Genomic DNA, 26,948 nt, shown 5'->3' with positions numbered 1-26,948 from the left:
AGTTTTGATGAACTAGGGGCTGGGGACTCTGCCTCCACTTCAAGGAAATACGAGATTGCTTTGTTAAAATTGAACAAACATTTTGGCAATAAGACGAACATTGTTTTAGAAAGATATAGGTTTCTGTCCAGGAAACAAGGCAAAAGTGAATCTGTTGATGATTATATTGCAGCCCTTAGAGGACTTATTTCGACATGTGAATTCACTGGTGTGGCTGATGAGTACATGAGGGACCAATTAGTACTACATGTGGCCGACAACCGTATACAACAACGTCTTTGGCAAGCTAAGAACCCATCTTTAGAGCAAGCATTGAAATAGCGCGGACTTTCGAACTGGGAGAAAAGTGTATGAAGGAGATTCAGAACAAGAATGACAGTGTTGATGTCAAATCTGTACATGTCACCAGTGAAGGGAAATACGATGGTGATGAAGAAACATTTGTTGCCGCGGTGAAAAGGGTAGTAAAGTCAGATGTTAACTCAAATTGGAGACAAAACAGAGAGTCATTTCAAAGATCACAGAACAAGTGCTTTAAATATGGTTGGGCGAAACATGTGAACATTGAGAAAGAATGCCCGGCTCATGCCATGGAGTGTTACAAATGTGGATATGTGGGCCATTTTAGTAAAGTTTGCCGCAATGTGAGAGGTAGAGGTAGATTCAATTCACGTTATAATAACATGAGAAGCAACGGCCAATGGAACAGAGGGACTATGGCATCAGTGGGGAGAATAGAAGAAGCCTCTATGTCAAATGATCTTGTCGCAATTACCAGTGGACTGGAAGATAGAGTGCATATACTTACCATAGACACAACTGGAAATGCTATGGGCTCATGGGTGTCAATGACAATAGATGATACTATGTTGCAAGTGATGGTTGACACAGGATCACCTTATACCATGGTTGATGCAAACACTTTTAGGAATGTGTTGAATATGGACATAAGAAAGCTTCATATGCCTACTGTCAAAGCCACAGGCTATGGGAAAACACCCAGACATAATTGGATACGCCTGGGTGAAATTGTGTTTCAAAGGGAGGAAGACCTTTTGTAAACTTTATGTTGCCAAAGAGGGTTACTCAATAGTTGGTTGGTGGGAGCAAGCGTCACTAGGAATTAGAATACATCCTGGAGAAGAAGAACCAATAATGAGTGTAATGAGTACCACTTGTGATTCTGCTGAAGATTTAGTGAAAAGCTTTCCCAAAGTTTTCAACGACAGCATAGGAGCTTTGAAAGGTTTTAAGCATCGTATAATATTGAAGAGAGGAGCTAAGCCAGTTGTGCATAGGGTACGAAATATTCCCATTGGTACAAGGGAGGCTCTTCAGAAGGAGTTAGATAAATTGTGCTCTCATAATATCATTGAACCGATTGAAAGCTCAGAGTGGCTTTCTCCAATTTTCATCGTGAGAAAACCTGATGAGACAATTAGGATGTGCGTAGACTTAAGAGATCTCAACAACAACATATGGGTTGACCGACATCCACTACCCAACATTGGAGAGATGTTAACAACAATGGAACCAGCAAAATTTTTCTCTACTCTAGACCTGTCATCAGCATATCATCAGATTGTATTAGATGATGAATCTAGGCACCTCACATCATTTATAACACCGTTGGGGGCTTTTCGATATAAAAGGATGCCATTTGGTTTAGCTTCAGCGGCCACCGTATTCCAGAGACTGATGCAGCACCTGTTTGCGGGTCTAAAAGGTGTACATTATTTTCAGGATGACATTTTAATATCAGCCATGAGTGAAGAAGATCATGATGCCAAACTGTTAGGAGTCCTGCAGATAATTCAACAAAGGGGCCTAACTCTAAAAATAGAGAAATGCAAAATTAAAAAGAAGGAAGTTACATATTTAGGCCACTGTATCAGTGAAGAGGGCATAAGTCCCAAGGAAGCTCTGATAAACACTATCCTGAAGATCCCTGATCCTACAAATAAAGATCAGCTTAGAAGTCTACTTGGTCTCACTGAATATTATTCTAAGTTCGTTGACCATAATGCAGAAAAAACTGTTCACATGAGGAATATGATGACCAAAGGCACGAGATTTGATTGGTCAGTGGAATGTAAGAAGGAATTAGACAATATAAAGAATGTGATCAATAAGGCACCCACACTCAAGATGTTCAACCCTGGGGCCAGAACTGTGTTGTCGGTTGATGCAAGTAATGTTGGTTTGGGTGGAGCTCTGGAACAATTCCATGATGGTTTACTAGTCCCGATAGCTTTTGCTTCGAGAACTTTAAAGGGAGCAGAGAAAAATTATTCTACTATTGAAAAAGAAGCACTAGGCGTCAAATGGATCTTAGAACATTTCAAAGGGCTCATTTGGGGAGTTCCCATTGAATTGAAAACAGATCACAAACCTCTCATCCATGTGCTAAATCCCAAGAACTCTCACTTAACATCACCTCGCATTAGGAGATGGATTTTGATCATTATGCAGTACAATGTGGTTATAAAATATACCCCAGGCAGATCTAACAAAGTTGCTGACTGTTTTTCCCGGTTGCCTTGTACTGATGAATACCTTGATATGCCAAATGACGAGAGTTTAAGTGAGGATCAGGATATGGATTCCATTATTGCACAGATTCATCCTGGTTTTGATAAAGGAGAATGGGTGGCAGCTGCTAATTCAGATCCAGAACAAGAGATGTTAAAAGAGGCTGTAGCGGATGGATGGAAGAATGTACAAGATGGTATTAAGCTATGGGAAAAGATCAAAGATGAAATATCATATGATGACCTATATGTCTATCGTGGTGACCGCATTGTGCCACCAGTTACGTTGAGGAGAAAAATCATGGACATTGCTCATGAAGGACATATTGGCAGAGATTTGACGAAAAGGAGAGTCAGAGGAACATATTGGTGGCCCAGTATGTGGGGTGATGTAGAGTCACTGGTCAAGGAATGTTCTGCTTGCGCAGCCAGTGATAAAAGCAAATTAGTAAGAGTCACACCCCTTCAACCAGTAAATGTGCCCAATGCAGTATGGTCTAAACTAGCTATTGACATCGCTGGCCCATATGAAGTGTTAGAACCCATGAAGATATATTTGATAGTTTTAGTTGATTACACATCAAAGTGGGTCGAATGTGGAATTTTGGAAGAATCTGTGTCGACATATAAGGTTACAAGATTTTTGGAAGAAATCTTTAGTAGAGAAGGTGATCCACAAGAGTTGATTTCAGACAATGGCACTCAGTTTGTGTCGCAGGAGATGCAAAAGTTTTTAAATGATAGAGCCATCAAGCATAATACCACAGCTTTGTACCATCCAATGAGCAATGGTCTTGTAGAAAGGATGAATCGCTTTATGAAAGGAACTATTCAACTGGCAATAGCAAATAACCTACCATGGAAAGATACTCTTAAAGAAGCATTAAATACATATAAGGTTACACCTCACTCTGTCACTGGTATAGAACCTTTCACGTTGATGAGAGGTAGAATGGCTAACAGACTCAAACCGGCTTGGATGTCTACTGGGAAGGATGCTAACATTAACATGGATGAGATCATGGAGAGGGTCAGGAAAAGACAAGACCAATACAAAAAGTACTATGACCAGCATAACCGTGTGAAGGAAAATGATACCAAAGCTGGAGATTGGATTAGAGTAAAAGAACCGAAAAAGGTTTTGAAGGGAGAGTCTAAGTTTAGGGCTCCTCAGAAAGTTATCAAGCGTCTAAAAAAATCTGTAGTTTTAGAAAATGGAGACAAGTGGTCGTGTGATGACATCACTGTAGCAGGAAAAAATGAATCAAAGTGTAATGGCAATAACTCTGTTAAATGCAGACAAAGTGTGGATGAGAGAGGAAGAGAAAGGAAATGTGGAAAAGAACTAAATGGAGAGAACCAAGGGGTTTCAAGTGGTAACGGCGAAAAGTGTTCAAGATCCAGGAGAGTTGTACCCAATTATAAGGAAGGGTTCATCTATTATTGACTAATCTCCACAGATCAGGGACATTAACGTGAACCGGAACGCTATGCTGATTTATAAGCAGCCAGGGTGTATCAGCTAGGGTGTATCCTTTATTCCAGCAATGGTTTTCATAAATATCAGAAGGGATAAGTATATCACTATGTATAGTTTCTGCTTTAGAAATCGTTTGCTAATTAACTTCAGGTACATGGTTTTAATTAATGTTTAATTTTAAATCTTTGGTTTCTTTCTTTCTTTCTTTCCCCTTTTCTTCAATTTTCTCAGTTGTGTATTAGGAAGGGAGATGTTACAGTGTATTAATCACAATCTGTATTATGTTGTGCTGAGCCTGCGAACGTTTCGGTTCCCTGCATTCTTCCCTTCGAGAGTGCAGGAGAGCGGAACGGGAGCGGAAGCAGCGCTGAGGCTGGACTGCGGTAGCCCGCCGGAGACTTAACAATAAACCTCACAAGAAATCATAATTGTGTCCAGATACCTAGGGAAGCGATTATCCCCCTTGGGAAAAGAGGAATGATTCCTACAGACTTTGTTTTGATACACCCTCAGGGGTGCCACATACGATTAACCCCAAAATCTAGTTTAGCATGGAAGTTCGGGATAGATGTATTAGTGGGCGTTATTGATGCTGACTTCTGGGGTGACTTGAAGGTTCTGTTACAGAATCTTGGCGAAGTCCCTTCTGAGGTACATCAGGGAGACCAAATTTTGCAAGGATTTTGGAAAGGAGTCTGTTCGTTCAATTCAAAGAAAGTGAACCAGATAAAAGAGAAAGAGGTAATTTATGCTTTGGGGAAGCTGATAAATCCCCTAATATCGATGAAAGGAAAGGAGAAGAACCCACCATCTATCCTGACCTTGCCTTTGCCCAGCGAAATGATCCAGCTCTTACTGAAGCTTTTTTTACAAGCAATTCCAGAATAGGAAGGCATAGAGAAGGAAAAAGTCCCTTTTTCTTCTTAAAACTAGGGTTACTTTACAGAAGAGAAACCTCCCCAGAGGGTTTTATAAAATCCCAACTTGTAATAACTAAAAGCCATTGAAAGGTTGTGCTAGAGATCGCACATTCCCAGCTCACAAGAGGGCATTTGGTACAGGTTAACACCAGGCGCATATTAGTGGAAGGTTTTATTGGACAGGTATCCGCGCCGATATAAAAACTGAAATATGTCAAAAGACCAGCCCACAAATCCCGGTACCTGCCCATCTGAACCCGCTGCAAATCATAGAAGTCCCCTTTTCAAGAACTGGTATGGACATAATAGGACCTTGGGCAACAAGTATCTCCTGGTGAGTGTGGATTATGTGACCCAATATCCTGAGGCATTCCCAATGCAAAATACTACCACTCAGCAGACCCTAGAACATCTTCTACCATATTTCTCTAGGGTCGGTTTTCCCCAAGAAAACCTAACCAAACAGGGTTCAAATTTTATGATTAAGTTTAAAGTCAAAGAACGTGTACCATCCTCAAACCAATGGTCTAGTAGAAAGATTCAATAAGTATGGGAAAGACTGGGAATGAATGATCCATGAGCACTATTTGCATTGAGGAACCCCCCGCGCCCTCTACCTAAGCTTCTACTGGTTTCTCTCCCTTTGAGCTACTCTATCAAAGAGAACCGAGAGATGTCCTAGACATGCTCAGGGAAACTTGGGAAGAATGAGAGGAGGCTCCCCATTCCAATATCGCAAACCGCCACTAGAATGCAAGAACATATGAAGTTGGTTCAGGGCTTAGTTTGTACTCATATGGGTAAGGCCCACAGCCAACAAAAGGCCAGTTATCAGACAGAAAGTACTAGTCCGCTTACCCACCTCAGAAAACAAACTTATCTCCAAGTGGCACGGCCCTTATGAGATAATATAATGAACGGGAATGTGCACATATCAAATAGCCCAACCAGACTGAAAACAGAACGTCCACTTATCACAAACCTCTTATAAGAGTGGAAAGAAACCCATCTGACACCCATGCCAAAGCACTAGCCTGCCTGGTTCCCGAAGACCTACATAACTGACTTAATTCCTTCAGTTGTCCGCCTCACATTTCTGACCCCTCACAGAGTTTCCACAACCATTGACACGAAGAAGAACAGGCAAGGAGGCAGAAACCCACTGCGGAACCAACATATGAGGTACAGGTAGGGCTAGAGACAAAGATAAAAAGGGAAGAAGAACTATGCATTGCGACAAATCCTCCGCAGAGGAACGGAGAGCCGGCTGGAGGCTCATTACGGAGAACAGTAAAGGATGTCAGAGCCTTTCCGAACACACGTGTTAAACGTTGTCCAGGCTGGAGAATCAGAGGTCTGGGAGAGACCAGGAGTTGGACCACGTGGTCAGACCGAGAAACGCATGCCCGAAATGGACCAGACCTCGGAACGCTGCGAGAACACACAGACCGCTGACCAGCGTGCAGAAGCCTGCAGCGTAAAGATACAGTTCTGCAAAGCCACCGGAGTAAGCCAGTAACGTCACAAAAGGTACCTGGGTTACCTTATCCGGTGGTGGAGATAAAGAAGACCGAAGGAAGTGGTTGGGGGAAGACTGAAGAACCCCATCCCTCTCATACCAATACTTGGGGGAGGAGGTTGAGGGGGGGGCAAGAATGCATATGAAACCAGTGCCTGGCAGGTTAGTGAACCAGGCCTGGGTATGGAATGTGAACCAGAGAGACGGGTCTGGGACACATACAAAGTAGGAGAAGGCGTGCAAAAGCAAACACACTGGGGTCTGGGACCCACAAGAGCCCGAAGAAGCACACAACCAAGGGGCCCACAACAAATCAGGGAAGTCCCGAGACAGCATACAGGGGTCTGAGACCCACACGAGAGAGGGAAAGAGATGAAGATATGAGTTGAGGACCTACTGCCAAAAGAAGAGACATTTTCTGGAATACTAAGATCTGGAGTCATGTCTGGCAGGATAGTGAACTAGGCTTGATGTTACACTTGAGAACTAGAGAAAGAACAGGGGAATTAACCCTCCCTTTTTGATACTTGGAGATTGTGTTTTATGAAATATGACAAACTGTGGAGAAGAAGAGGAGGGAAGACAAAACAATTACCCATTAATCATGTTGCGTTTTGTATACGTTTGGAAGAGCATCCTACAGAAATAAATGTTAAGTTCAAGAACAACTTGTGCTTTGCATCAAGAACTGAATATATGACTTGGTATCCAGAACGGGAGGCGCCTCCTTCTGGATCAACGAGACACCCCGTTTTCCCCCAGTTAATCTAGAGTGTAAGGGACGGAAATAGGTTTGGCCACAGGGCAGTGGACATTTACTTTATTGGACATCCTGGTGTTTTTGTTGAGATAGGGCAAACCTATAAGTTTTCCTTTATATATAATTAAAAGACTTTGCCAACAAAAATGCCACCACTGTGTCAGACTTGTACTTCTGCACACATATATTATACTGTGAGACTGGCATGGTATCATGAGAGAAACACATACACAATGATGCAAGTTTATGAAAACCTTTATTTTGTAAAGAAAGGAGTTTGAAGTGTATTTAACTTACCCCAGGTTTATAAATGGGAGTAGTCCTATGTTTATAGTGGGAGTAGTCTCGACCATCAACAAAGTCCAAAGTCAGTCAAGTTAGTCAAAAGAAAAGTGTCTGTGTTAAACCTATGCTTGCCCTCGCACTCGAATACAATAACGTGCATGGAATTGGACTAAATAAAAAGCATGCTTCAAAGTAAAGGTCAGGATAGTATTGGAGCTGGTCTGCAGGTCCCTTCCCCAAGTCTTGAGACACTTCCATGCGTTCCTCGGCTTTCAAAAGGCACTGCATAAAGTTCTTTTTACAAAGTTCAAACATTTCTGGTCGCCCAAGTTCAAAGTTCTTTTAGGTTTTAGGTAACCATTCCTCTATATCACCTATGCTCAGGAAGATTGCTACTTATCATTAGCTCACAAGACTTTCACAGTTCACAGCAGGTTGGTGTATTGGGGTATCAGAGCCTTTCGACAATGCCCAGTATTCCCCAGGCTGGACTACTCTGACACCTTGGCTCTCCTCACACAGTTATTCAACAGTTCAACCTATCGGAGACTTTCGATGAACACAGTACTTCCGGACCTGTGTGAGACCACTCGGATACTTGGGCCTCTTTTTCAGTTTTCTTTTCTCATCGTGACCCCAGCACCTTTTTACAGTTCAACTTTAGCTCATCTCAATATTGTGCGCCCAGCAACTTTTTACAATTCATAACCAAATCTCTGCGTGCCTTTTCCCTCAAGCAGAGGCCCCCCTTTACTTGCTTCCATATTTGTTATCGTTCACTCCTGCACACAATGTCAATGTACACTAGTGCTCCGTTCACCACGTGTTAATGTACATGCGCACGTTCGCTACTTTGTTTCGATCATCTTTCAACTTTCACAATGGGCAATCGAAGCGTTCCTCTTCAGCGCGCTTCTTATAATTACTTCTTGCAACATGTTATCCCTCACACTTTGCTGTTATCATCAACTGGGTTAACCTCTGGCTTTAAACTCGCCAGTTGTGATTTCCTCAACGTCACTGTTGTGGTCTCATCGACTGAAGACCAAGGGCTCCTTGTCAGCCCCTCCACCTCTCCTGGGCGTCTTCTCTGGCCCAGGACAATGAACACCCTTCCACAGACTTCTGGAAAACAGCTTTGCACTTCACCCCCTTCTGGCTCCTTGGAGACACGGCTCCCTCGCCACGCTTTCGTTAGCCCTTTTACACCATAGGCTCTCAGCATCTCGGTCCTCCATTCTATACCAGCAGATCTATGTTTCTCTGGGCGTCCCAGTTTGCCAGTGCTCTCGTACTCCGACTCATAGACCTCCTCGGGCTCCAACTCGCTCATTCTGTTTCTACGGTTCACTCATTTTATGCACCTGTGATGTGCTAACAGTCCTCCGGTGTGTTCATTCTGTATTCAGTGCCTGACTGCCTGTCCTTGTTAATGGGACATTGATAGAAATGAAAAAGTGCCTCTGTTGGATTTTGCTGTGTTTTAGCAGAGCGGGAGGTTTTGTCAAAGGGAAAAGTTTGTAGTCATGTAATGGAGGGAATGTCGGGTAGGGGGGTTACTGGAAAAAGGGGGGGTACCATGTCTCACCTTTGGGCAATCCCTCCCCATTCTCAAAGGACCCTCAACCCAGGTGATCACACACACATACTCTCTCACACATACACACACATGCACCCACATGATCCATGCATAAGCCAAAGACGTGTGAAATGGCAGATTAGTTAGTTGCCACTCATTGATTTGACCAACTCTTAACTATGCGATTGCTATTTCTGATCATGAAATATGATAAGGAATTTATAACGCACCTGTACACAAGTGTTTCTAGGTGCCACAAGACAAGGGAAGGAAGACATAGGAAGGACAAAACAAACAATCCTACTAGGCCTTGTGCCATTCGGATCGTGCAAGTGCGACAATAGAAGTGCAAGGGGAAGTGCAATCCGTGCAGCATGGCTCTGAGCGAGTGCAGCCAGGGCAGCACAGCTCTAGGTAAGTGCAGGAGGCAGTGGGGCTGTAGGGGTAACAGTTACAGCCCCTAAGTGCACATTTGGCCCGAAAGCAGTGCAAGGAAGACTGCTCGTGAAGGCATCTGGTAATCAGTGAGACATTGAGGGCACCAAACAGCCAGTGGGCTTAGCAGACAGGTAGTAAGCAAGGGAGCGTGAGAGAGAGAAGTCAGAGGAGAAAAGGAGGGTCTTGAACTGCTTCCGGAACTGCAGGTGGTCCAGCTCAAGTCAGAGGGGCAGGGAGGCGTTTCCAGAGGGAGGCCCCTGCAGAGGAGAGAGATCTACCCCCCACTCATTGCCTGGAGAAGCATCTGACCCTCAGAAAGTTGGAGGTAGCCGAGCAAAGGACTCTAGAAGGTATTTCTGAAGAGGGATTCGGGTGTAGTGGGGTTACCGGCACCAGGAAGACTTGTGGGCAATGCAGAGGGTCTTTAACTTGATCTTTGCAGTGACCGGGAGCCAGTGGGGAAATTTCAGGGCTGGAGAGATACGGCCCCTTGGCTTGAGGCCAAGGATAAGTCTTGCAGTCCTGTTCAGGATTAGATGCAGAGGTAGGCAGGTTGAGACAGAGGCTGTTGTAGTAGTCCAGCCTGGAGAGAACCAGAGCTCTGGGGACAGTGAGCTTCTGGGGGAAAGTGAGGAAAGGTAGAATACCGCTGAGTAGGTGCAGCTGGAAATCAGCCTTCTTGGCAAGGTCTGTGTTGTGAGGAGAGAAAGAGAGGGTGGAGTTGAAGATGACGCCATGGTTTTTGGAGGGCAGCCAGAGTGAGAGGAGGAACTTGGGAGCAGGGGTCCCAATGAGAAGGATCTTCGTCTTACTGGCATTAAGGCAAAGATCGTTAGAGGTGCACCAATCCTGCAGGAATGAGCAAGAGAGGAGGCTGAGAGAAGCCTGAAAGAGAGCCGAGTGTCATCCCCATAACACTGAAGTTTAGAGGAGAAGGTGGAGCTCAGGTAAACCAAAGGGGCCAGATAGATACTGAAGAGCGTAGGTGAAAGGATAGAGCCCTTGGGACATCACATGTGGAGAGAGAGGTGGCGGGGAGAAAGTACCCAAATTGGACCTGGGAACGACGGTCCAGGAGGAAGGAGGTCAGCCAGTCTGTTAATCAGGGTGGGATGGTTAACCATGTCCAAAGCAGAGAAAAGGTCAAGGAGGATGAGGACAGAGGGAAAGCTGGAATCGTGTTTAGAGAGCAGATCTTGACAGGTGTTTAGGAGAGCAGTTTCTGTGCCTCTGGTTGCTTTGAAGCCAGAGTGGTGGTCATGGAGGTAGTCAACAGATTCAGTCTGGATGGTAAGCTGGGAGAGGGCCAGCTTGTGCAGGTGTTTGCCCAGGAAAGGAGTGATAGAAAACAGGCGATAGTTTGCCGGGTTAATAGGATCGTCAGAAGGCTTTTTTAAGAGGAGGTGCACAAGGGAGTGCTTGAGGATAGAGAGTAAAGATCCAATGGTCAAAAGAGTGATTAAAGAAATCAGCAAAGGCTGGAGTGAGGGTAGCAATGTGGTCCATGATGGTATTGGAGAAGCAGGGGAGCACCTGCTTTAGATGACACTTTCATAGATCAGACTTGTCTAGAGACATCGTCAGGTGTTGTCAGAGCGAAGGAGGAAAAAGGAAGTGGAGAAGAAGAGGCGGCCAACAGGGTGCTGAGGGAGGTAGAGAGAGCGAGGAAGAGGAAAGTGAGGACAGGATGTCCTGAGTTTTAGTGGTGAAATGAGAGGCCATACTGAGGTCCTGGGAGGGAACAGGAGAGGTGGAGACTGCAGTGGGATTGGCCAGCTCCTTGCAGATTTTCAAGAATTCGGCCATGTTTTCGCAGAGACGCGAGCTTGGATAAGGGCCCTTTTCTTGGAGAGGACAGAGTTTGTATTGCCTTTGGAGGAGGCGGCAGTCCAGTTTGTCAGAGGATGTTGCGAAGTCCTCCACTTCCTCTCAGCCACCATGCACTTGCATTTCAGGGGGGCACGGTCGGAGTCGTACCAAGAGTAGCACTTGGAGGTAGTCTTCAGATGGATTCTCATGACAGGGGCAAGGATGTCCAGAGTGTTGGAGATAGAAAGATGCAGGTTAGAGACGGCTGGGTCAGAGTGCAAGTCAGCCACAGGAGTAGTAGTAGCAGAGAAAGTAGAGGCAAAGGCGTCCACTGTCACTCGCTTCATGCGCTGAATGACCGAGAAGGAAGGTGGCAGTGCTGGAGTAGGCTTTGCTTGAGGAGCAAGATGTTTCAGGTGAGAGAAGAGTAGAAAGTGGTCAGTCCAAGAGAGAGGAGTGGTGAGAGGGTTAGAGAGTGGGATGTTTGAGGCGATGAAAACATCCAAGGTGTGTCCAGCAGACTGTGTCGGAGGAGAGGGTAGGATGGAAAGGGAGAGAGTCGCATAGGTTGAGGAAAAGCCCATAGGAGATATTAGAAGCATTCAGGGGGGTGTTGCGGTCTCCAAGGGGGAGAAGTTGGGAGGTCAAGGCAAGGAGGGAAGAAGAGATGTCAGCCCATTCTGAGAGAAAAAGGGTGACATGGCCAGGTGGACTGTAGATGATGACCACAGTCAGAGACAGGCCAGGAGAGATAGAGAGCCTGCAGACTACGCATTCAAAGGAGGAGTAAGCCTGCGTAGGAATGACAGAAGCAGGGACCCACTCCAGAAGATCAGAGCCATCCCACATCCGGGCCGGTTGGTTCTAGGCTCAGAGAGGTTCTTTTAGCCCTCAGGGAGCAGAGTGTCAAAACGTGCGACAGAGCTGGCCGTGAAACATGTCTTGGTGAGAGCGAGGATATCCTGGTCAAGGTCTTTGAGGAGGTGGCAGATGTTAGAGGAATGTTTGACAGCAGAGTGAAAGTAGCTACATGGAGCTGGTTGCCACATTTGAAAGACTTCCGTGGTGGGGTACAGGAGTGGGGTACACCCAGCAGAAGTGGTAGAAAGGCCAGACAGTGGGCAGAGGCAGTAGACAGAGGTGTCATAGGGGCCAGAGGAGTAGGTGGGTGCCGGAAAGGCAGCAGAGGAGGAAGGAGGTGGCAGAGGGGCCAGAGAGGTGTTAAAAGAAGTGGCAGCAGAAAGGAGGAAATTGATGAGACACGGGAGACACCCATCAAGAAGGTGGCAATTGGGATGAGAGCCCTGGACCATGATGGTACCATTTGGATAGACATTGATGACGGTCTTGGAGGAATGGAAGGGGCCACAAGGACCTCCCACCGGGTGTTAAGATGGGTTTCTACAGTAGGACCTTGTGGGCAGAAGTTTCGGAGGCCACCCTGGTTTAGTGGAACAGGGGTACCTTCTGAGCAAGCCAGACCAATCTAGGTAGCTTGCTAGTCGGTCAAAACTAAGCGTCAGGAAGGGTGACAGTGATCGGAAGCCCACGATGAGCACACACAGATTGCTCTTAGACAAGTGTTCATCAAAAATATCTATACATTTATTGTCGGCTGGATCAATTGACACAAGCAAACTTCAGTTATATAAAAACAGTTACCATACAATTCCTACGCTAAGTAATGTATGTATACACAATACGTTTTCTAATGCGACAAATGAGTAAAACACAGCCACAACCTGTAAGGAAAAGGGTGAGTTAATAAACTAGGAGCATTAAACAATTATTTTGCAATCCAGCCCTAAGAAGTGGGGAGCCTTGTGCCCAACAGTACAGTTTTGTGTAAAATGCACGATTGTGCAGGTAGAACAAAAAGCATGTATTCTTGAGGGAGGTGTAGCGAGTCAGGAAGGGGTTTGAGGTGATGAAGAATTAGTTTCCACTATTTGAGTAGGGCCTGCCCTTGGAAGCAGAGCAATTTCCAAAAGGTGGGAATAGCTAGGGAGCGCAGGCTAACCCAGCCAAAAATGAGTACCTTTTCAGGGATATTCGTGCGTATAAAAGATTGGTTGTGCCAGGGGGCCACTGGTAAGTGATGCAAGTACTCACCTACTCTTGGCACAGTCTGGACTAAACTTTGCCAGTTTAATCGTGGTCGCTAGTAGGTTCGAATACTGCAGTTTTTGCAGCACTCGGGCTCTCAGCTGCTGCAGGCCTTCAGCGGCTGCAAGGTAGGACCATCGTCCGTGACAGGGCAGTTGCCTTTTCTCAGCTTCCGAAGGAGATACAAAGAAAGTTCTGGTGCAGCAGGCTTCAGGGCAAAGGAGAGCAGGTCAGCAAGGCACCTAAAGCGACTGTCACCAATAGGTAGTGACGCTGGAATCACAGATGTGTGCAGCATTACGCACTGTACTAATTCGCGACCCAGAGGAGCTAGGCCTACAAAATCTGGCGGGAGAGATCACAGGGCCACAAGCAAGCAATGTCCCAAGTTTCAACTCGAGACAGTGGCGATTCTGCGGGATACCCCGAGGTAGAGCTGGACTGTTCACGGGATGGCCCAGGAACACTTTCGGAAGGGCTCCTTCGGTGGGTAAGCAGGGGGTAGTGAGAGTAGTTGTTCCCACTACCCCGAAAGGGACCAAGTACCCTTGCATGCCTTATTGATCGATGAAGAAAACAGGGGTCCGACAGGACGACAGAGGGATCAGGGTGCTAAACCTTACAGTGCGCCACCAGCGGTTTTACGAGCGTTTCTTTGTTGCAGAATACTTGGCTCCTTCTGCAGATCAGGAGAGAACTCAGGTGATCGGCCTGGAATGGATGATAATAATAATAATGCAGAGCCCCTTCACCTATCCAAGATTAGTTTCGCGCCCAAAATCAAGGACTTCCATTCAAATATCTGCTCTCATGCAGGCATCCCATTCGTGGACCAATCACGGCCCACGGTAGACCCAGTCATTTAGGCACTCCAGACATACTGGCACCAGTAGTGTGGATTAGGACCAGACAGTCCCAACCCGCTTCCTGGGCACACACACGTGACATGCAGAAGCCCGCAAATGAGATTGGTTTTCGCGAGAGGCTGAATGCCCAAATAAGGAAAACCTGGGTCAAGGGGAAGGCAAGGGACAAAATGGCCATAGGACAGAACAAAAGACTGTGGATCAGCCATTTTCAGACCTCACCACAGTCTTCAACCAAATGCAGTTAACGCTATGTGATCCTGTAAAAAAGTAAAACACATAAAAAGTAACCGCTGCCACCAGTTCGTCCTAGGCACACTTGTACAACCACCAAATAATCCTTCGAGGGTGCCTAGGGCCATAAAACAAAAAGGACCCCATTGCGCGGTACTGGAAGGTACATTGTGCTCTTGTTAAAAAGTTACCAAGGAATGGCAACATAGTCAAAGACTAAGGGAAACAGTTTCCCAGTACTGAGTCTGAATGACGTGTTGGTTTCTCCATAACAAGTGAACAAAAGCCCAGGGGAGTGCAGCTGAAGGCTGTGCTCCACTGGCAAAAGTCAGGATAGGATAGCCAAACAAAAGCTAAATGTTTGGGGAGGTCCACAAATGGAGGGAAAATTACACATTAATGAAATCTTTCCTAACACTGGGTGCCACCATTAATGAGAGAGAATGAGAAAGGAGAGAGAGCAGAGACCATATTAGGGGTCCATAGGACTGGAGAGGGAACAACAAAGAGGGTGTCGATTAGAATCTGTCTGGAGGAAGTTCTGATGTGGTGTTCAGCAAGACAGAGACGTGGGTTGGAGACCAGGATATGCCACCTGAATGTTTCCTTCGAGACTTTGTGGGAGGGATAGGATAGGATCTAGAGTAGTAGTTTCAGAAGATGGGAGAGATTGAGAGCACCATAGAGGGTGCGCAGAGGCAAGAAGGAAGAGTGAGAGAGGGAAAGGAGCACAGCCCATAGCCGAGCATCACAGGAGTCAACACAGGGGGATGGAGGGGGGAGGAAATCACACAGAAGGAGGCACACGGGAGGCAGCAAGCAGGCAACCACAGGGGAGTGCAAGATCAGTGTGGACGGAAGACAGTGGGAAGCGCACTGTAAACACGTAGATTAGAATTTCCTAAAAAGAGGAAAAGAGGCCTAGTTTCAACACAAGCAGCAATGCAAACAGGAAAAAGCAAACTCTCCTAGAGAGATACGAGAGATGGCCAAGCAATATTCTAGAAATAAAAAAATAACAATTGGCACCAACATGATGCTGTTTTGAATCTGCCTTTTTTCAAGGAAGCCCGTGATTGTGTGTAAACACACAGGTGAGGGTTCAATTGATTATGATAGAGGATTCTGGTTTACACCATATAGGTGTCTCCACTACTTTTACCTGTGGACCTCCTGCATGCCTCCACTCCGTCAAATATGATTCCTGGAGACACCTCTGCATAGTATCTGTCTGCACAAGAGGCCAGGGTGGCACTAACTCTTCTGAAGGCTGACTGCGCGGCTGTGGCAACATAACCAAACTGCACAAGCGTGCATGATGGAGACAGGTTATGTGAGCTCTCTTTTAGACTGTGCCAAATCACTGCCTTATCAGGCTTTCGCTGGCATTGGGCATGTCCTGTGACTCCTGTCCCTGCCTAGGGGACCCAGACCTTAGTCTGTGGCGCGCAAAGGAGTAGGGATAAGGTGATATCTTTCCTATCCTATCAGGCTAAGTAGGAGAAACAGATAAAGGAGAGGGGTCATGTAGCAGGGAGAGCAGGCTCGGTTGAAGATGTGTGGGGGGGGGGGACTTTCAACATGATGGTTGGGGCCCCCTTCTGAGAGCCAAAACAGTCTGAGGCAACCATGGGGTTCATACATTTACATACATTACAAAAATAAGCTTAATTGCCGCTGGTTATCACAAAAGCGACAGCTAACAGGACTCAAATACTAAATGTTCACTGACGAGCTACAAACCCTTCTTTGTCAGCAAGTGGTTAATGTGGATGAATCTGTGTTAGAAGGTAACGAGGTGATAACACTTCTGTATATCCAGTGGGAAGTGACAGCTGGTAGAGGCTCCAGAAAACGCAGCTTGTAATGCGAGCGCCGCAAAGCGCACATTTTAAGCCCCAGAATGAAAATAGAGAAAAAGAATATATATTTTGATTTGTTACAAGACTGCTGACTGTCAACATGGGGGAAGTTGCTGCCCCTCTCCCCCTTTCCCTCCCTCGATGATGCCCCGTTCATTTCACAAACGCAAAAGGCCCCGACACCACCTCCCATGCCCCAAGGCGGAGAGGGTTGCCAGAGTACTCTTTTTGTACGATGCGTGTACAGAATGCAGCTAGACTATAATAATTCTAGGAACCAACATTGTTGTATAGCTAATTCCGCTTTCCATACAGGGGTTTAGTAGCAGTGCACAATTAAAAAAAAACGGCAGGCGTCTTAGAAAAATGATGTCACGCTGACCCGGGCATTAGGCAAACTCTTTAGCCCACGTCACATAATGTTTTCCTCCCAGAATGCACTTCCGCGCATCTCTCGTCAATTGCAGTGACCCGCGTGTAAATCGTAGCACGTCGGGAACATTTTGGAACCTTTCACGTTTGCCCGTTACATGGAGTAGAAACCCACCAGCATTACGGGGATTGTACATTCGCAAGGATGCCGGATTGCATTTAGAGGTTTCGCTGCGTGTGCTCGCGGGCCGTTATGTTTCAGAAAAAGAGAAACACTGCATTAAAACGCCATGGACACACGGGTGGGGGCATAGGGCACAGAGCAGGACTTTAGGGGGCCACAAGCAGGGCTGCTCCTTATGAAGGCGGGAACATACATGTGGCAGGCCCGCGTCCTAAAATCTTCTTGCCCAGAGCACACGTATTAACGCCCCTTCTCTTCTGCGCCGCTGATGCTGCAAAGAAGAGCTCCATCCTGCTTCCCAGGCGGGGGCCGGTCCCTCCAACCCACGCTCTGCGGGCGGTGATTAGGGTACGTTTCCTACCTGAGCAGACGCCGCTGCCGCTCCTCTCTCTCAGAGATGCGCTGTGCCGCAGCCTCCGTGTGAATAGCGTCTGCGGGCACGGATAGCTCTCAGAGAAGCAGCTTCTGGCCGCAATAGGCTCCGCTCATTGGCTGCACTCGCCAAAGCTGTCACTGCCACCTACAGTTCTGGAGGAATACTGCTTCGATGAAAACGACCTGTGTTGTCATGATTGTCATAATACCAGTAATAGCTCAGCGGGTTGAGCGCTCGCTGCGGCAGCTCTGTTTGTCAAGGCCAACTCAGCCTTTTATTTATTTATTTTTATTTATTTTGGATTTGTAGAGCGCACTACAGGCCAAAGGCATCGAGGTGCTGTTACGGGAGACTTCAAGAAGGCTTGGTTCACTTCCCGCCTGCATGCCTGGTGAGTACCATTCCTTTTCAGACCCTCTGGGCCCGTAACTTCTGCCTGAATTTGGCCATCTTGGTGCCCCAGTCTCCTCCGAGCCCCTCCACGGCCTCTCTCATCTACCCCCACCCATGACTTCCTTGATTCTCTCATCGCCCACCTCCTACCATCCCTGATTGGCCCACCATGCCCACAACACCGGCCCTGATTGGCGCTCTCCTTAACACAGCTGGGCCTACTGACCCGCGCTTCTGGCGCCCCCCCACTGCCTGCCTGCCTGCCTGGTGAATATCGTAGCGTTTAATTACGTTAAAGTGTTCCAGGCTCTGTGTGCCTACAAACTTCATGGCATCCCCCTCCCTAGTTCCCCCGCCTCCCACCCCGCCCACTGCAACTGATTGGTTGTTTACCCTGGTCTTAACTGACCTCCCAGGGCAGCCCCTGCAGCTAAGGGCCCAGAGGCAAAGGGTGGCTCCAACAATGGCGGCTCCAAGACATGTCTGCAGGTGTCCACAGGGGAAGCCAGCAGCCAACAGACACCAACAAAAACTGTAAGTGTGGCATGGGTGGGGTGTAGAGCAATCACTCTACTCCAGAAAGCCCCTGCCACTCTACCTTACCCTCCATAACGTAGACTGCCATAGACTTACACCATGCATACTTAGAGAGATTTGTGACCAGCAGCATCAATCTATTCATGGCTGAACTGTAACTGTTGCATTGCATTACACACTAACTTACTTGCCAATGTTAACTAGTGCCACACCTTGAGAGAACTGTGAAGATTGCCCTACGTGACATCTAGATAGGATTGTGAATGTTAGCATGTGCCAGACTTAGATTGAATTAGATGGAATGCTCATCTTTAGCCTGCTTCACATCTAGATGGGTATTTTGAGGATTAGCAAGTGCCACACTCGGATGGAATAGTGAATGATAGCGGGCATCACACCTAGACATAACTGCAAGGACAGCAATGCTGATTAACTGATCCACTAACAATTTCACCCCTCTGCATACACCTCTCAAACTCTAACCAAACACAACCACAAGCCTACAAAACAACAATCCGCACAAACTTCACTACACTGCAATAACAAAACAAACCACACATAGACTTGCACAACTGCACATGAGGACTACCGACCGTAAAACACCCAAGCCCAGTCAACAGACCCACCGGGCTGAGGCTACCAACAGCACATCACTGCTCTCTTGTTGTTTTCCAGCTCATTCCCACTAACTCGCCCCCCCTTCCCTTTTTCAAAGCTCCAGGGGACCACTCCGGTGGTGATAGTGCGCGGTACAAATATCCTTTAACATTAACATTAACACTAACGTTACATTGAAAGAGGCCCAGCAGTAGACTTTCTTAGTTACAATTACAGGTGGTTGAATGAGTTCATACATAGGTAGTTACAACATTGGCATACAATACAATATCAGGTAGGTTTTATGCTACTAACATCCGGCCACATAAGGCGAGATGTAGGTATGGGAGCAGGTACAAGTGTACAGAATCATACAAATAGCCTTCCGCAAAGCTAGGTTATGTGAGAGTCAATCCTAATGTGAGTGGGTAAGAGGTTCCAATGTAATATGGCCATAGTGGGGAAACTGGTACCGCCTACCCGAACTCTCCGGGTCTTGGGAATGGAAATCCTGTTGGCATAGGCCATTCTAATGGGCCCGGATGAGGTTGGCTTAGCTATTCTTTGGACCAAGTAGTGGGGGGGGGGAAATCATGGACGCATTTAGGTGTAAGGGCGAGGGTTTTAAGGACAATTCTCTCTTAAAACAGGAAGCCAATGAACCTGCCTCCTCACCTATTCTAGGCCGAATGAGTGCAGACTTCTGCTGACTTCGGTCGAGTGATAATTGGACATAAAACGCTATATAAACAGCAAATTATGATAGTATGTTATTAGTATTTATACTGGTGCCATTTGCTTTGTTTCCAGGTGCTCAGGGCACTCTGAAATAGGGCGTTCTCCCCCTTATCATATTGCTGGAAAAAAACATTCACCCAATACATTTGCACTATACGGGGCTAAAATTGTGAATATGGCCAACTCTCCACTAACAGTTTATAATTTTCCAACAAAATGTACGCGGATGACACATAAAATCAGACCACAGTCACAGCCTGAAAAGATGTTTTGAGGCTCTAACAAGATATTCACGCATAAACCATCTAAGAATTAACCTTAAAAATGAACCATAAAATGATGTACTTTGGACCTACGAGGCTCAAACACCACATGTGTTAGCAGATTGAAGGAGCATACATAGAACAAGTGGGTACATGTATAATCAGGGGGTACTAGTCTGTGACAGACGTGGTATGATATTTTATTTGTATCGTGCTCGTACACAAGTGTTTCAAGCGCGACAAGGCAAGGGAGGGGAACAGGCGAGAACAAAAAAACGATTTTACTAGGTCCAGTGACATTGACAACGTGCGGGGAAGGGGAAAAGTGCGTTGAAGGGGGAGAGTGGAAAGTGCGGAGCAGAAGAGAACAGATAAATAATAAATAGATACAAATAAATAGATAATAGAGGCAGTAAACAGTAGTAGTGCAGCCAGCAAGTGGCAAGTGCTGTGTTAATGGCAGCAGAACTGGGTAAGTGTGATAGGTGCAGAAAAAGAAGAAGAAAATGGGCGGGGAGACTGTATGGGTACAGATAAAGTCCCCAAGTGCAAGAGGTGGCCAAGAGGCAGTGCAGGAGGGTGGCAGAGTGAGCAGGTACCTGGGCCCATGGGAACAGAGTGTGGCCTGTGCCAAAAGAGAGAAGATCAGCAGGGGAGAAGGAGAAGGGGAGCAAAGGCAGAAGCAAGGAGGAAGGTCTTGTGGTGCTTCCGGAACCGGAGGTGTTTCTCCTCAATTTTTAGAGTGGCAGTGAAGGCTGTTCCAGAGGGAGGCCCCAGCCGAAGATAGAGATCTACCCCCAGCTCGTTTCTTTAAAAAACGACTAACCTTGAGGGAGTTAGAGGGAGAGGATAGAAGAGCTTGAGAGGGGAGGGATTTGCAGAGGGACAGCTGAAGGTATTTTGGTCCCTGGCCCCAGAAAGCCTTATGGACAATGCAGAAGGTTTTGAATTTAATCCTTCCATCCACTGGGGGTCAATGGAGAGATTTCAGAGCTGGAGAGATACGATCCCAGGGCTTGAGGCCAAGGACAAGCCTTGCAGTCTTGTTCTGGATTATTTGCAGAAGGCGGAGAGTAGAGGCAGGTAGATTAAGAAAGAGGCTGTTACAATAGTCCAACCTAGAGAGAACTAGAGCTTGGAACACAGTGAGTATCTGGGGGAAGGAGAGGAAAGGTAGAGTACCTCTAAGGAGGTGCAGTAGGAAGTTTGACCTTTTAGTGACCTCAGAGATGTGGGCGGAGAAGGAAAGTGTGGAGTCAAAGATGACCCTGAAGTTCTTAGCCTCGCAGGTGGGGGTAGGAGGAGGGCCAAGAGAGGCCGGCCAGAGAGTGAGGGGAAAGGATGGTAAAGGTGAGCCAATGAGGAGGATCTCAGTCTTGCTGGCATTCAGACAAAGATCATTGGCGGCACACCAATCTTGAATGGCAGTTAGGCAATCAGAGATGAGAGAGGGAGAGGAGGTGGCAGAGGGTAGCCTGAAAATGAGTTGAGCGTCATCAGTGTAGCACTGGAAATTTGAGCAGAAAATGGCAATGCAGTGGGTGAGAGTTGCCAGGTATTGGTTAAAAAGCCAGGGCGAGAGGTTAGACCCCCGGGGAACACTACAGGTAGAGAGGAAGATAGATGATGGGTAGGAAGGACCCCAGTGGGACCTGGAAGGGTCGATCAGAGAGGAAAGAAGTCAGCCAGGCCAGCGCCTGATCAGTGATACCCAGGTTATCACAGAGACGGTTGAGCAGGATGGTATGGTTGACCGCATCGAAGGCAGAAGAGAGATCGAGTAGGATGAGGACAGAGGGAATGTTAGCATCTAGGTTGGAGAGAAGATCTTCACGGATGTTCAGGAGAGCAATTTCCATGCTTCTCGCCGCTCTGAAACCAGACTGGTGGTCATGGAGACAGCCAACAGAGTCAGCATGAAGGTTAAGCTGAGAGATGGCCTGCTTTTCCAGGAGTTTGCCCAGAAACGGAGTAATGGAGATTGGGTGATAGTTAGCCGGACAGGAAGGATCAGCTGTGGGTTTCTTGAGAATAGGATGCACAATGGAGTGCTTCAGAGGGGAGGGGAAGGATCCTAAGGCAAAGGAATGGTTGCAAAAAATGGCAAGGGCCGGAACGAGGGTGTCAATGTGGTCCTTGATGGTTTTAGAGGAACAGAGATGGACCTGTTCTGATGAGGTTTTCATGCAGCAGACCTGTCTAGCAACCTCATTTTGGGAGAAAAGAGGAAAGGAAGAGAAGGAGGGTGGGGGAGTGGTTAAAGGGGGGTAGACTGAGGCAGAATAGGAGGGAGGAGAGGGTGGACAGGAAGTCCTGGGATTTGAGATAAAGTGAGAGGTAAGGGAATTTCAGAGAGCCTGGGATACAAGAGGAGGGGAAGAGACGTGTCCCTTATTAAAAGATTCAGTAGGAAATCGGCCAGAAGAATTAATGAAAGTGTACAGACAAAGCCTCGTATCTGCCATAGAGTAGGGCCTTCAGGCGGTCCTTGAACCACAGCAGATGGCTGCCAACTGGGGGAGAATCTGAGAACCTTAATGAGTGGCTACAGGCAATGGAAAAACCCAAGAACCTTAAGGGGCGGCTATGCCCTCTTAGGGAACTGAAGAGGATTAAGGGATGGTGGCTGTGCCCTGTGGAAGATGTTGAGAATCTTAATGGATCACTGCACAATGTGTGCGAGCTTGAGAACTTTTGCCAAGTTGTGTAATTATCAAAAGAAAACACAAGGATTGAAAATGTTTCCTGTACAATAGACGATGGCATGTTTAAGACAGCAAATTGCCAGGGCCTCTCAGTCACTACTATAGCCATCAGTTTCCCAACCAAATGCACCACAAAACCACTCTGCTCCACCTTTCAGTGTCTGACATGCACCAGGCAACAAATCATTCTCATCATCTAACTGGTGTATTGACTATTGGTAGATTGTATTCCAGAGTCGTCTGCAATGAGGCGACTGTTCATTTCATATAAGTCAACAGTTCAACATGAGACACTGCCAGGCTGCTCCTGTGGTTAGAGACAATAGTCCAGATCGCACCAACAACTCTCTTAGACTGCACACTTGTGAGGGGTGCAGCATTTTAATTTAACAGCACGTTACACAAGTGCTGCTGACCAGATGTGCCTTTTGCATGTACCAGTACTTTAATGTGACATAATTCCTTCCCGCAGGTGGAGAGTCCAATAAATAGGCTTCAAGCATCTCTACGGTCTGTTCCTGGTGATGATCTATCTGTCTTCAAGATGCACGAGTCACTGAAGAGAGTGTCCCACATGCTGCACCTATTCTGCTCACAAAGCTTTTACGAGTGGTCCACGATATACTTGGCAATGATGGTGCTACTCTTGAGCTTAGCATTCCCGGTGTCTACAGCAGCATGTGGGCCAGTTGCTGTGCGTCCTGCTGCCTGCATTCTTTCCCCAATATTATTATTATTATTATTTTATTATTATTATTATTAGGGTATTTATTTAGCACTTTACAATCATAGGGGGAAGAATAAGATTAGGGAGAATAGAAACAATGGAGTTGGGATCTAACTACAGGAGAGAAAGAACAATAGTCAGAAATGGAGCCACAAGTTACCTGGAGAGGAAACAATGGGGATTAGATCAACGAGTCTCGGGTAAGGTGAAGAGTGGACAATGTAGGGACCTAGATGTTAAAGAGGAGCCATTCCTTGAAGAGGAGGGTCTTGAGTTCCTTCCTGAACTGTAGAAGCGAGGGGGAAGAGTCAGTTGTTGATGTGGAGGAGCTTCCAGAGTCTTGGGGCATTAACAGAGAAGGCCTGTTGTAAAGACTGGAGGCGGGTATCTGTACTTCTGCCCTTTATTTGGTTAGGGTAGAGGCACAGAGCACCCCAGCCAAGATTCTCTATATGGTAGCTTGGATGAGCAATCGAGGCTTGAGCTCTCAGTAGGTGATGTAGGTTGGTTCTTAATTACAGTGTGTCGACAAGCCCCACAAAGGAATCTCCACACAGTATGTTAGGTGATAATACAGCTTCTTTATATAAAATAAAGCTCAGATAAATATATGCACTTAAATAATACACTTTGTACTCAGACAATTTTATTCAAATAATGGCAAAAATATATATACTCTATGTGGTACCACACAATACTTAAATTCATTAATAATGCACCAACTGCTGTCAGTTTTTAAAAAGTATAGCAATCGTAAGCAAGGAGTAACTACATCGAGCAAGGAAGAAAGGTAGGTTTGTTTCATAACATTGGCAGGATACTTTCTTAAGACTTAAATAGTGATACTGTGTGAGGATCCCCCACCTGGGCAACCTGAAAAAGAAAAGTCATGGGGTGCTTTATCTTGTCTATTGCAGCCCAGTGAAAATAAGTACAATAACACTCTGCTTTTCTTTTTCTACGTTCCACTACCTCAAAGTACCTGAGGTGCCACAGGAGAACAAGATTCAAGACCACTCTGGACACCTTGATGATTCCTGAGGCTGGAAGACGCTCTTCCTCGTCACAATACCTTTGGTGCCTTGGCAGACGAAGAAGTGGAGGTTCTTGGTTTCACTTTACGGGACCCCCTTGAGGATGGACCCCCTTTGCAAGAAGGAGTTGCTGGGATGCCGAGGCCAAGAGAAAAAGAGGAACCAGAGTAGTGTCGTAAATTCAGCACTTTCGGTTTTCGTGGTGTTCTCCGTTGGCAGCCCGTTACTCCGGCTGTGGATGTTCCGCAAAGGTGAAACTTGCGGTGGACTCTGAAGGCCTGGCTGAAGAGGACAAGACCATTGGGGACCTTGGATGCCTTTCAGGGACGAAGGGTGCAGTGGCAGAAGTAGGTGTCGGGCTTCAGGATTTTGCTGTTTACCAACCTTTGGATCTTTGGTGCTTGCAGCACAGATTTCTGGATGGCTTCTGATGACCTGGACTTGACCACTGGACTGGACTATGAACCCTCACCAAGCCTGGACCATCGCCATGTCTTCTTCAGATTTTGGTGGCGGGAAACCCACCGGCAGATCTTCCTCTGCACACAGCAAACTGGAATCTTTGTTGGTGGGAAAAAGTAGTCAGATGTCATGTCAGGGATGTCCCTTGAAACATTCTTTGATCAGATGGAATCTTTGCAGCTCCAGATGTCAAGCAGCACTATGCCAGGGTATCCCCTCTTCTGGGTGATACGTAGCAATTGTGGCTTCAAGCAGTCATGAACACTCCTCTGGATCTGGGCATCAAAATATTTTGGATTGAGATGTCCACGCACTTCTCTTCTGGACTCACGAAGACCCCTTCTCCGGATGGCAAGCACACAGGACTGTCTTCCCTGTACTTCTGATGAAGAGGAGTAGGTGCACGATAGTCCCTCATAGATCGAGAAGAGGCTGCCTTATTAGGTTCTCTCTTGATTCTGTCCTTGGGTCTGCTCAGCAGTCTTCGGATTCTTTGAAGACATGCAGCTGCAGACTCCTTTCTCCAACTGGACACAGGATTCAAGCTTCAGGTTTCAGCTTCAGAACAAATTGGTGAGTGACGAGTCCTTAGTTATACACATTTGTCACCCATTCCCTCAGGCCGAGCCAGGATCAGTCAGCCAATCATTCACAAGTGCACTCATGCAGGCAGGTAGCCAATGAGTCTCACAGGCATTCAGGCCATTCACCCAAACCAGACTACCATAATACATAATGTGGATTTGAGTAAGCACACTGCCTTTCAGAACACTACACTGCATTCACTCCGGTTTCAGTCAGGGCTTGCGCAGGCATCGTGTCACACAAACAAGAACCAGACACCCACAACACAGAATGTGAGTTGACATCAGACTCCATTCATACAGGTCCCAGCCCAAGGGCGTACCCACAACACACAGCCCCTGGGAAGGCTCTAGTCAGTTTGACAGAAGGTAGCCCCAGAGTCGTATATGGTCTTTCCACCCAGCAGCCAGTCAGGAAAAAAGGACAGATTCAGGGCTTCCCAGGACTTTGGGAAACAAGGTGTTTAGGCAATACTAACCAAGAGGCTACAGTGGCCATCTTGCCTTTGTCCAGGAATCTACTGATTTGTATGGCAGGGCCTGAGTGTCCCAAAAATGGAGGAGACTCAGAGCCACTGTCAAGTTAGCATGTAGCTGCCACCAGCCCATACCCTGCTCTATGAGCAACACATAGGTGCCCCAAAACGCACATAAGGGGTACACTGGTGAATCCCCACCGAGGGGTGCCATAAGGGTATCCCCTGCGTGTTGTTCACCAAAATGAAAACTGAAAACCTGCACTGCCAGAGGTCCAGGCTGGACCCTCATGGCAGATAACATACAGAAAACATGCACAGAGAAATGGTAGGACAACGACTAGAAGGCCCTGTTCTTCCAAAAGACTTTTCAAGCATCACACCCATCTAATGGTTTTTTCCTTCCTGCACCTGCCGAGTTCAAGTCTGCACATATCTTTACTTCTGATGGATCGTAGGCCTCCGGAGATGCTGAGTTTCTCAGTGATGTAGCTTGGCGAACTCAGGATGACAGCCTTGCAGATGATACGGCTTGCAGCAGGAGCCAGTGCAGTTTGAGGAGGGTTAGGGTGATGTGGTCAAATTAGCTGAGTCCTATGACGAGTCATGCTGCAACATGAAGGACACATCTCAGGGGAGCCAGGGTAGTTTCTAGGTATACAGTATACCATATTTCAAGGAGTTCTGTAATCAGATAATTCTTAATGAGATTAAATTCTGAAAAATTCTGAAATGAAGCATCATTTTTAAATATTACTTTTTTAATCAACAAAAAAATAAAACAATTAAGATTCAGAGCTCGACGCATTTCGGGCAAAGCCCTTCCTCAGGAGCAAGTATCTCTTGCGATAGGTATTTCTTCACTTTCTATGTGATATCGAAAGGATAAGTACAAACATTCAAGTCAATAAATCTGGTCTATTATACATTTGTCATGTTTAAACAATATTAGTAGAGCACACTCATTGTCGAGGATTGCCCCCTTTAATCATCTGGTTGAAATGTTAGAAGAAAGTTCAATCTGTTCTGGTCTTATAAACGGTGATATTCTTGAACATTCAGAACTGTGCCTGGTAAGAATAGTCAAAAGGTGACTGCTGTACATGGCTAA

At 46.5% G+C, this 26,948-nt stretch overlaps 1 protein-coding gene across 1 annotated transcript in view; it reads right to left on the bottom strand.

The window, feature by feature from the left end:
• Window positions 1-17,422, bottom strand: part of LOC138516872 (zinc finger protein ZFP2-like) — a 32,326-nt gene extending 14,904 nt beyond the window's left edge. Inside the window, exon 1 of the mRNA XM_069632318.1 lies at window positions 17,307-17,422. The gene's annotated coding sequence lies outside the window, so the exon portion shown is untranslated. The remainder of the gene's footprint in view (window positions 1-17,306) is intronic.
• Between the last annotated feature and the right edge of the window lie 9,526 nt (window positions 17,423-26,948).

This window comes from Ambystoma mexicanum, chromosome 6q, assembly GCF_040938575.1.
Source record: "Ambystoma mexicanum isolate Mex_15411 chromosome 6q, UKY_AmexF1_1, whole genome shotgun sequence".
Classification (NCBI taxonomy): Eukaryota; Metazoa; Chordata; class Amphibia; order Caudata; family Ambystomatidae; genus Ambystoma; species Ambystoma mexicanum.
This window is presented reverse-complemented; position numbering and strand designations above follow the sequence as displayed.